Source organism: Sinocyclocheilus rhinocerous, unplaced genomic scaffold, assembly GCF_001515625.1.
Source record: "Sinocyclocheilus rhinocerous isolate Xijiao unplaced genomic scaffold, SAMN03320098_v1.1 scaffold114, whole genome shotgun sequence".
NCBI lineage: Eukaryota > Metazoa > Chordata > Actinopteri > Cypriniformes > Cyprinidae > Sinocyclocheilus > Sinocyclocheilus rhinocerous.
In genome coordinates this window covers 335,207-348,163 of record NW_015646344.1, presented here as the reverse complement: position 1 = coordinate 348,163, position 12,957 = coordinate 335,207, and the positions used below count along the sequence as shown (strand labels likewise).

The following is a 12,957-nucleotide window of genomic DNA, read 5'->3' as shown; positions in this document are numbered from 1 at the left end:
AGGTTCCAATGCGTGTGCAAATTTTCAAGAGTTTTTGAATATGTTAAGGCCCCCAAAAAAAAATTTTTGGTTGAAAAAAAAAAAAAAAAAAAAAAAAAGGCAATATAGTGCATGAGCCATATGAACTGCTGTTATGTTTGTAATGTTTGTTAAGAAGGTAAAATGGTTCATTTAAATTTTATTTCTAACTTTTAAGACTTAAATTTCAGTCTGGTCCTCACACAAAGCTATAGCTTCGGATGACTTGGAATATAGTGCTCTAGTAGTAAGGACTGCTTTTCTGGTGCTTCCTATTTTGAGCTTGACAGTGTGAATCATCTTCCTTTTTCGTCTCCTTTTATGTTCCATAGAAAAGCAGGAAGACATGCTTGCAACAACATGAGTGCGAGTAAATTACATAACTTATTTTTTTTTAGGTGAACTGTCCCTTTAAAGACACCCAGTCTCTTAATGTGAAGGCCCTGCTATCTTTCACAACATTTCAGCTGTTCAGACTGATGTAAGAGCAGCTGGTCTCAGGACTCTGGCAACCCATTTCGAGTCTGGCATTTCTGAGTAGTTTGGGTTCTATTCATGGGTTGGGCTTGTAAGGTAAAGAGCATTTCAACTCCTCCTTCACAGACTGCAGACCGCACCAGTGCTGATCTCTGTGGAGTGTCATCACAGCACTCCAGAGTGTCGTTCATGTAGTCTTTGCTGCATATTGAGTGATTGTTCGGCACCCTGTGTACAACACATCATTACGAGATGAGCTATGAGCAGAAGAAATGATATTTTTAGACTGACTCAGTAGTGTAATGACTGAAGGGAAACCATCCATCTGTCAGCAAACTTTCATTTATTGGTGGTATTTATCATTCGTTTGTTTTTTCTAACTTTCCATGTAACGGTCTGTCATGCAGATGTTCATCTATCTATCTATCTATCTATCTATCTATCTATCTATCGTCAGTTTTATCCATCCATCCATCCATCCATCCATCTATCTATCTATCGTCAGTTTTCATCTATCCATCTATCTATCCATCTATCTGTCTGTGTGCATCTATCTATCTATCTATCTATCTATGTATCCATCTATCTATCCATCTATCTATCTATCTATCTATCTATGTATCCATCTATCTATCTATCTATCTATCTATCTATCTATCCATCTATCTATCTATCGTCAGTTTTATCCATCCATCCATCCATCCATCCATCCATCTATCTATCTATCATCCATTTTATCCATCCATCCATCCATCCATTGTCCGTTTTATCTATCTATCTATCTATCTATCTAGATGGATGGATGGATGGATGGATGGATGGATGGATAGATAGATAGATAGATGGATAGATAGATAGATGCACACAGACAGATAGATGGATAGATAGATGGATAGATGGATAGATAGATAGATGCACACAGACAGATAGATAGATAGATAGATAGATGGATAGATAGATGGATACATAGATAGATAGATAGATAGATAGATGCACACAGACAGATAGATAGATAGATAGATGGATAGATAGATAGATGCACACAGACAGATAGATAGATAGATAGATAGATAGACAGATAGATAAAACGGACAATGGATGGATGGATAAAATGGACGATAGATAGATAGATAGATAGTGGTTGTAGTGAATCTGTCAGAGATTGTTTGGCTGCTGTTTTGCAGCTGGTCTGATGAATGCGGCTCATCGCTGTGGGAAACACAGGACACAGCAACACAACACTGAGCGCTTTGGCGTCTCTCAGCGTCTCCATGGCGGCTCCTGCGGCTCGTTTTCTGTTCTTTTGTCATCAAAATTTGTAGATGAACAAACACAGAGACGAAGCCAAGAGCAAACGGATGAACACACACACTGCCCAGATCCACTGTGAGCTGCTGCTGATGGGAAGAGACTGGTTATTACTCTCTCATTTCAGAATGTGTTTGTGTTACTAGCTCAGTGTGTGTGTGTGTGTGTTAATCAAAAACAAAACTGTTATGCATGAATGAATTCAATTACTAATGTTATTGAATATTTTGTCCCATAGAGAAATCTTAAGGATTGAAGTCATTTTTATTTTACGTCGTAACAGAACAGATTTCAGACAGAAGGGAAACTGGTGTAATTCATGGAAGCCCAGACTTTAAAGTCTGTAGTTTAACTGTGTTATTTCTCTGCACTGAAGTGTCAAGCGGCTCACGCAGAGCTTTAGTTTACTCAGCACTTGTTTGGAGTTTTTCTCTTTTCATCTTCTGGCAGTGCATCATTAAAACAAGTAGAGTGTTTTTAAAGTCACACCAGTGCAACATCTGACAAATACTGAGTCTCAGCAGCAGGAAAAATGATGAAAGTGCATTTGCTGTCTGGAGCCTTTTATACCCCCCCAAACCACCAAACCACCAATGTTTATGTAGACAGTTGCAATTATTTAAGTTCAAATTCAATAAGTCTATTTTTAAATTTATTCTCAAAAATAAAATGTAAAATTTACTTTCAATGTACGTTTTACTTACCACTAAAATAAATATATTTTTTTGTATTTTAGATTATTTATTAACCATGCTTACCTTTTTACTTTTTATTTACCGAAAATAAAAACTTTAATTTATTTTTGCATTATTTATTTTTCACTTTTTATTTACTTGAAAAATATTTATTTTTGCATTACTTATTTTTAACTATTTTCACTTTTTATTTACTTAAAAAATATTTATTTTTGCATTATTTATTTTTAACTATTTTGACTTTTTATTTACTTTAAAAATATGTATTTTTGCACTAATTCTTTATTAACCATATTTAGCTTTTTAAAAGAAAACGTTTTTGCATTTATTTTTATTTTTGCTTAATTTAGTTTAACTAACTGTTTTAAATTCGATGAGGTTTTTGTCAGATTTAGCGCAATTCTTTAGCACAATGTAGTGCCTAAAGCAGAGTAAACGCACACCCAACACAAACATGCGCTATATTTCTAATGATCTCTTTTGACGTCTTACTTCACACAAACTCTTTGCGGGTGTTTTCTGAAGCAGCTGGAGGTCTCTCAGGGCATCTCAGCCCAACAAGGCTGAACTCTTGAAATAGCACTCAGTTAACACACACTAACCAGTAAACGTCACACTACACCGTCCTCAACTCCGAGTCACTCGCTACAACAAGGACGTTCCTCCAAACGCTCATGAGATTGTTTCTGTTTCCTTTACACATAATGTTCAGTGAACTGCGTTCTTGATTGACAGTACACTGTTTGTAACTTGAAAATGTGATTCTGTCAAGCTGTGTCGTAATGGTTTAGTATGGTTTCCAAACATCGCTTGAGGCTTGCGTAGGTACTCGGCAGTCACATGTGTCCTGATGTCTTGAGGAAAGTAATCCACACCCATAAACAACCGCTGGCCCAGGAATAGCGCGGTCGCAACATATCCCAGTGTCCTTTATCATAACGCCTAAAAATACAGCCAGACCTCTAAACGTGTCCTGAAACTCAAGCTGCAGATTACTAGAGAAGTCTGCTTCCTCTGTATTTTTGTGTTGTTTTTCAGTCAAATAACTAAACACTCTTAAATCAAAAGTTGTGAAGCACAATGACTTGATGAAAAAGTCTTGTTTTCTGAGAAACGTATGGCCAAAATGAACGGAGTTTCTAATTAAAGCAAGAGCAGATATCTGCCAGCTTGTTTTCCCTTTGAATAATGTTGATTTTTCTGACTCCGTTGGCAGATAGTGTTTTTTCTTGTTTCAAGCATGAACTCATTTAATTTAGATTATTTTAATTTATTTATTTTTCTTCCTCCAGAAAACTAGACTAAATATCTTATAATTTTTCAAAGTTGAAAATAAAAAAAAGATTGATGGGGCATGTTTTACAAGTTTTAATTTCACGTTTAATCCAGTGTGTTACTTGCTGCTTTATTTGTGAAATTTACTAGCAATTTCTGAGAGAATTTTTTTAGGTTTTTGTACCTGAAAGCAAGACACAAATCGAGTAAGAATGTTTTCAGTGTAAAAGTATCTGCACGTTTTTTTTTTTTTCTGACCCCATATGAAGTTTCTTGCTTTAGATATAAACTCCCTAAATTTTGATGATTTTTCAGACAATATGAACTCTTATATTAAATAATTTTGCTTCTTAAGTAAATGTATCTTTATTTAAGAATGCTAAAATAAAACTAAGTAGGAAAATAATTTTTGCAGTGTAGATTTTTAATCTTTTAAGAATAAACTCACTTCCTAGAACGCACTCTAAATGCGCACACGCACTAGTCTAGACTTCACGTAATGTATGCGTGCGCTCTGTAGGGATGTTTTGAATGGTTTTTGCAAAATACTCGATAATGTCAAATCGCACATCGTTAAAACAACAATTACGATATTATCACAGACGATATATCGCACACCCCTAGTCCAAACTGGATCAACAGAAGAAAAACATGCATTCAGCATTTTTGTTTAAAATATACAAACATAGTCGTTTCTGAGATGTAAGTGTTGCAAAATCAAGGGTGAAATTGTGTTGACCCAATATTAAGCTTCAGTAATGCATGAATAATCACTGTATAAACAGTACACACCCTGCTCATATCGGTGTAAATATTAGTTCTCAATACACATAAAGACACAGCATCCTCAGCTCTTGCTGAATCATTGTTTGGGTCGACGACGCACAATCCTCTTCCAGCTTTTGATTGAAATCCTCAGTATCCTCTGCAGTCAGTCAGCCGCTGGTTTCCTCTGAACTCCTCTCATCTGTACCCTGAGCACTGCAATAATACAGTGAAGCTCAACACTGACCCCAGATCAGCACAGAAGGACTTCGGTGTAGTCACAGCATTTCATGTTTTCAACTGTTGACTCATTAGTCAAGCGTCACTGCTAGTATTGTTATATTTCGACAGAGATTTGATCAAACCCTCACAATGCTCACGATGTTTTTCTACCTCAGTATTTCTGTCTTGTTTTCCAGTATCATAAGATCTAAACATGTTTAAATTAATATTTACGTGTATGGAAGGCCGTTTCTGCCACGTAAGGGGAACAAAAATATATAATTATGGCATAAAATGGAATTATTATGAGATGAAAAGTCAAAATTTACATAAAAAGTAATCAGACATAGAAGTCATAACAAATAGTTGAAATAATATACAATAAAATGTCATTTAGATGAAAAGTTAAAATTATGACACACTAAGTCATAATTATGACAAAAAGCCATGAGATAAAATGTCATAATTATGAAATAAAAAGTCATTATTATGAGAAGACAAAGCCAAAATTAAGTCATTGAGATAAAAAAAAATAAAATTCAAAATTGACCTAAAAAGTCAAAATTATGACCGTCATTATGAGATAGAATGCCGTAATTATTAGATTAAAAGCTGAAATTAACATACTACGTAATAATGATGACATCGAAAGTATATGGACTTTTTTGTCATAATTATGTAATCTTGATTATGATTATGAAATATTGACTATATGAAATATTGATATATGTTGGTATATTTCATATTATGACACTTTGTCATAATTTTCGCTTTTTATTTCATATTTCATAATTATGACATTTGAATCCCTTAATTATGATTCACCAAATAATTTTTTTCCCCCTTATGTGTCAGAAATTGGCTTTCATATACGAGATACAACATGACGCAAGATGTCTTGTTTTCTAAGAAACTGAAACAAGAGTTTATAATTAAAACAAGAAAAAATACCTGCCAAAAATAAACTTGTTTCCGTTTGATTTCCGCTGCTTTTTCTGACCCCATTGACAGATATTTTTTTCTTGCGTAAAGCTAAATATTTAACTCTTTTGCCCAAATTATCATAAACATGAGCAGCTGCTGAACAAGAAGTCTCTTCTGCTCACCAAGGCTGCATTTATTTAATCAGAAATACAGCAAAAGCAGTAATATTGTGAAATATTTTTACTATTTAAAATAACTGTTTTCTATGTGAATACCTGTTAAAATATAATTTATTTCTGTGATCAAACTGTATTTTCAGCATCATTACTTCAGTCTTCAGTGTCACATGATCCTTCAGAAATCATTCTAATATTCTGATTTTCTGCTCAAGAAACATTTCTGATTATTATCAATGTTGAAAACAGATGTGCTGCTTCACATTTTTGTTGAAACCGAGATACATTGTATTTTCCAGGATTCTTTGATGCACAGAAAGCAGCATTTATTTGAAATAGAATCTTTTGTAACATTATAAACATCTTTACTCTCACTTTTGATCAATTTAATGCATCCTTCATGAATAAAAATATTAATTCCTTTCCCCAAAAAAATCTTAACTACCCCAAACATTTGACCGTTTTTCTGTTTCAAAAATATGAAGGTGTTGTTTTGCACAGTTTGCGTGCAGTGTAACCACACAATCAAGCATTGATTTTCATTCAACATACAGATATAAACACACTGCTATTCTCAGATATAACGTGAATACTGCAATATAATATTTAGTATAATTATGCAACATTTCTGTCAAAATCCCAGCTAATGTGAGGATGAAAAGGCTTATTTAAGTTTGTTCCTGGCGGAAGGTTTTTTTGCTGTTTAATATGGTTTTCAACTTCAAATGAATCACGTCATTTGGGTCTCATAAGGGTTTGTAACAGAGACATCTTTGTCAAATTCAAATGTGTTGCACAACTTCCTGCTGCTTTGGGCTGCTCAGTCAAAGCCAGAGTAAATGAGCTTGCCGTCCAGTGCTTTGTGCAAATAAATGCATGCTCTTCTTACATGCATCTTGTGTAATACTGAGGTCTCAGTCGACGTTTTTCATTGAAATGTCCTGTTTTGGTCAAAAATACATCACGTGATAGAAGTAAAATGAGTAGTGGATGCTGGGAATGTGAACTTTTTCAAACTTTTGATTGCATTTCAACAGATTTCAGCATGAGAATCGTTCAGCGGCGATATCCCTGCCAAGAAGATTGTCTTTTACAGTGCTGGGTGTGATTTGAATATATCTGCATATTCAGAGCATAGTCTGATTTGCATTAGTGCCAGAAGAGAGACAGGTTGTGGGTCGTAACTGAGCAGCCGGCGGTTCGTATCGATCCGTTCACTCCTGCGCATCCTCCATTAGAGTCCGTCAATAGACTCGTGGCCTGTTTTCAGTTCGCTTTCCCTCTCCATGCCGATATTCCTCTGAATGAACTCCAGCAGTCACTTCAGAAGCAGATATCAGTTGATTTGATGCTGTTTTCATCACTGCTGATTGAAGTCATGAGACGCTGTGGCTTGAATTTTCAACAGTGTGTGTTTAAAGGTTCTATTTGAATGGCCTCAAGGGGTGAATCTCATGAAAACATGTGCAGGTTATATTTCACCACAAAAACACTAGAGAAAAATAGGAAAACATATTTAGCATTATTATATGAAAATTATTTAAAATGAGAAAATAAATATTCAATATTGTGACATTTTTCCGTGATGACTAAACACTATTTCACACTCAAATTCTCATTGGTTTATTGTCTGAATATTTTATTTCTGGCTTTTTTTTTCTCTAAAATATTTATTTTATTATTATTATTTTTTTAACTAGGCTTCATCTTTGAACAAAATATGTAAGTAATTAAAATATTTTATTTTACAAATATATGAATTAGTCTTGTTCTTGACACATTTTTGTGAGAATCATCTAAAGCCTCCAACACTGCTTATTTTTTCTTTAATGTTTTTATATATATATATATATATATATATATATATATATAATTTATATATATTAATAATCTCTTGTCATGCTTTAAAGATGTATAAACCTTCCTAAAAATAGACTAAATTTTAAAGGGGTCCTTGGATGCAAAATTCACTTTTACATGGCATTTCCATATAAATGTGTCTTAGCAACAACCACCCTACAATGATAAAAATCCATTCACTCCTTTTTTTTTTTAATCCCCAAAAAACCTAAATAGTCTCAATTATCAAGCTGTTTTCATTTTCTGAGCAGTATTACGTCATACATATTAACATATTAAAGGCGGGGTAAGCGATTTCTGGTAGCCAATGCTGACATTTGAAATCACCAAAACAAACACGCCCCTACCCCAAAAGGGTCTCGGCCCTATTTTGATAGCTCCGCCCCACACATAAGTACACCACCCAGGCAACGATTAGTTCTGTGAAACAAAGCAAAACCAATGTTGCACCGTGTCTTCACCGGACGCGAGTGGTGCGGCGCGACAAAATACTATAGAACTCATTATAATCAGTGATGCTGTCTACACCATCATATATATACATATCTATGGTCTACACTGGATGCGGCGCGGCATGGCACGATAAATCCCCGACAGAAAACTGCTGCTGCGTTCTATTCATGACGTATTGACACAAATTTCAAATGATTTATAATGGTCGCTTTGTCGCTTTCTATCTTTCTGTCGCTCGGCTCGGCTAATGTCCGTCCTGTGCACTGAATGCTTTCTCCTCCACATCACGAGTAGACACGCCCCTTACTGCTGATTGGCTACAAGTTTGTTTTGCTAGTCGGCCCGAATCAGTTTTCTAAAGCGTTTTTGAAAAATCGCTTACCCCACCTTTAATTACTTTTTTTTTTTTTCAAATTTTTTCAATCAAAATTGTGTGACTGATTTGTTGGGTTTTTTTTTGACAGGTTTTTGTGAGATTCATCTCTAGCCTCCTACACTACTTATTTTTCTTTAATAATGTTTTAATGTCTTTTAATAATCTCTTCAAAGAAGTACACTTATTTTAGAACCTTCCTATTTCTTAATTTTATTTGAGCAAAATATTTTATTTAGCTAATTTAAATATTTTATATTTTAAATATATTATAATTCTTATATTTTCCTTTTGATTTTATCACTAGATGTGGCCTAGACATGTCCTTGACAGGTTTTGTGAGATTCATCTCAATCCTCCTACGCTGCTTATTTTTCTTTCACATTTTCTGTCATTTTTTCCATTTCATCCTCGACGTTGCTTTTTCTGTCGTTCTTCTCCGTGACAGACTGCCTCCCGTCGGTTTAACTGTTATTATGTGCTCTGAAATCTAAGTGACTCATTCTGAGAGCAGCGAGAGACGCAGGCGAGAGGATAACGAGCGTTGAGGAGATGAAGAGGGCTGGATGGTAACAATGATAATGGCTCCTCTCGGTCACATGACTAATCGCCTCTCAGCTCGTTTATGACACGTCATGCATCTGCAGCGGCGACCCAACGCTGATCAATAACACAGCATGATCAATAAATACTGTCTGAAAACACACCATGAACTCTATTGATGTCTTACAAAATCATGGTTTCTCAGGCACAGGGTTTCTCACCCTTGTGAAAAAGAAGTGCACTTTAGCATACTCAATAATATACTTTGAAATATATTAGTGCTGTCAAACAATTAATCACGATTAATCGCATCTAAAATAAAAGTTTTTGTTTACATAATATATGTGTGTGTACTGTGTATATTTATTATGTATATATATAAATACACACAGATGCATGTATATAGAAAAATATGTTATGTTTATATACAGGTGCATCTCAATAAATTAGGCCATGCCGAATTGAGGCAGTAATTAAAGCGAAAGGAGCCCCTACCAAGTATTGAGTACATATGCAGTAAATGAACATACTTTCCAGAAGGCTAAAAATGTTTTTTTTATTGGTCTTAATAAGTATTCTAATTTGTTGAGATAGTTAATTGGTGGGTTTTTGTTAAATGTGAGCCAAAATCATCACAATTAAAAAAACCAAAGACTTAAACTACTTCAGTCTGTGTGCATTGAATTTATTTAATACACGAGTTTCACAATTTGAGTTGAATTACTGAAATAAATGAACTTTTCCACGACATTCTAATTTATTGAGATGCACCTGTATTAAATATATTTATATATGATATAATTTATATGAACATAAATATATGCATGCAAATACATGTAAATATTTTCCAAATATATGCTGTATGTGTTTGTCTTTATATATACATAATAAATATACACAGCACACACACACATATTATGTAAACAAAAACTTTTATTTTGGATGCGATTAATCACGATTAATCATTTGACAGCACTAATATATATATATACTTATTGCAAACTAAATGTAATGTTTCTGGACATTTAATTGCATGTTATTTACAATTAAATGAAAACCTATTGTAGATTAAATGTATATTAAATGCAATTATTTCAACGTTATCAACTAATATAAATGATTTTTTAACTACTTAAGTGGGACTTGAGTAAATCATCATGTGTAATTTCATAATTCTATTAATTTTAAAATACAGTTAGAGTGTTTACATGTGCTTTAGTATGTTAGTCAACACATCAAAACAAGTTTATAACAAAGCATGACAAAATATTATTAATATAATGATTCAAAAATGACTTTAATGTAAAACTTTTATTTTAAAATTATTTAAGTACACTTAAGTAACCTTTTATTTCATTCATATTATATTGTATGCAGGTACAGTTTAAAAATATAAATACATTTGAAATGTACTTTTATGTAAAACCTTTTATTTAACATTATTTAAAAGTGTACTTAAGTGTGTTAAGAAAAAGTCATGAAAAACGTTGGTAACTTTATTTTAAGGTGTCCTTGTTACACATGTTACATGTACTTACTATTATAATAACAATTAATTATGCATAATTACATGCGAGTAACCCTAAGCCGAACCCAAATCCTAACCCTAACTATATAATAAGTACATGTAGTTAATTGATATTACTCAGTACTTATATGTATAATTACACTGTAACAAGGACACCTTAAAATAGTGTAACCAAAACTTTTTATGTACACTTAAGTAACCTTTAATTTCATACATTTTATGCTTTTCATTTGACATTATTTAAAAGTGTACTTAAGTGTGCTAAGAAACAGTCATGGAAAACTCTATAAGTACACTTAATTAACCTGTTATTTCTTTGATATTTTATTTTCTGCAGGTAGTTTTTAAACAATATATGATTTAAAATGTTCTTTAAAGTAAAACTTTTAAAATTACATCATTTAAAATGTACTTAAGTGTGAAAGCAGTCTTTTTAAGTACACATAAGTAACCTTTCATTTAATTAATATTATATTGTCTGCAAGTATATTTAAAAAATAAAAATGTAAATGTGTAAAGAAACAGCCATGAAAAAAAACTTTAATGTACACTTAAGCAACCTTTTACTTAATTAATAATATATTGTCTGCATGTACAGTTTTTTACTACTGTATACCATGTAAAATGTACTTTAAAGTAAAACTTTTAATTTGACTTTATTTAAAAATGTGCTTATGCGTGTTAAGAAACAGTCATGAAAGTACTTTAAATACACTTAAAGTAACATTTTAATTAAATTTTATATCGTCTATATTATATTGTTTTTTTATATACTTTTTTAAAATTATTTTTCACATGGGCATCATGTTTCGGTGTTTTTTCCTTTTATTTTTATTCATAATTATATATTTGAAGCCATATTTGAAGTAGTTGTAAAGTCATTGGAGTGTCACTTTTTTCGGTCACATCTTGGGACACTAGAAATAACACTTTGCAGCTTTAAAGGGTTAACAACACCCTATAACTGTGGTAAAATCACAGTAACACTGGTCTTGTACTGTATTTTGTCCCAGCATGGGGTTAATGGATTGTAATTGATTTTCCTCCTTGGAGGCCTTTAATTTGTCACAGTTCTCACAGTTGGAGAATGGCTGTGTTGTGTTTGTGAAAGTTCGCTGGCGAGTGTTGTTCCCCATCAGGAGTATTTTTAGCATGTGAATGATGATGTATTCATGCGAATCCACTGACCAACTGCAGATGAGAGTCAGCGATTGGGCTGCTGTCCGACTTCAGCATCAGAGAGACAGGGGTTGCTGTGGAGCCTGATCATTCCTGGCTGAGGCCTGAACACACACACACACACACACACACACACACTGCTGCCACGTCAGAACAAACATGCAGCTTTATAGGCTGTGATTGCATGAAGAAGCAACATTACGCAACTTAAAAACCCCACAAAAGAGTTGGGCTTTTTTTCCCATATTGATGAATTGCCAAAGTCAGATCGCCTGCATGCAGTGCAATATCCAGGTTTATATGTGTCTACAAAATCATGTTTAAAATGTGCAGGACTGATGATTTGGGCACTTTTGTGGAAGAATGAATTACTGTATTGGTCTGGTTTTGCTGTACTTACTCGGGTTGTGGTTTCAAACCTTTGAAAGATAGTCAGAGTTTGTTTGAAGCGATTAAGCAGAAGTGTGTGTTTTGATTTGTTTTCTGTCATATTACTTTTGGAAAGCAATTAGATTTTGCTCTAAACTGTTTGTGTACAATCGTTCGCAAAAAAAACTTTATTTGATTATTATTTTTTTCCACTGCAGTCTGTTATTGTAGTATAACTGGGTTTAGATACAGTATAACCACAGTTCACTTTGTGTTTTAGGATTAGTCACTTTACATATTGGTCAGACGGTCTCTTTCTGTTCCTTCTGCTCCAGAATAAGTTTCATTAAAAACAGATGTCGTGGTTGATATTGGGCTGAGACATATTGAAATCCATTCATTCTCTCAGTGTTATGAATGAACGTTCTCCCAGTAATGTTAATAGACTTGTATCTGGTCTTTACATTAGAACAAAAAACAAAAAGACCTGGACGTTCATAAGTAATGTTTTCATAACGCAACAGGATCGTTAAAATAAGTTGTTAGAACATATTTTTGTTAGCTGGGTTCCTCCCAGCACTGCAGTTGAGATTCTTAACGTCATCTGTCTCTCTCTATGTTAATTTGTTCTTGCTGTAATTTCTAATTAAGATGAGTTAAGCCCAGCAGAGTCGTGATGGTCCCGCCGGAATATGGACACACACCTGTCTGTGTGTGTGTGTGTGTGCGCGTGTGTGAGAGAGAGAGAGAGAGAGAGACAGGGTCACATCACAGTGGAGTCAGCTGTCTTAA

At 33.7% G+C, this 12,957-nt stretch overlaps 1 protein-coding gene across 1 annotated transcript in view; it reads left to right on the top strand.

Moving 5' to 3' along the window:
- Positions 1-12,957, top strand: part of LOC107707309 (protein NDRG2) — a 38,140-nt gene that overhangs the window by 3,242 nt on the left and 21,941 nt on the right. The gene's annotated exons all lie outside the window — the stretch shown is intronic.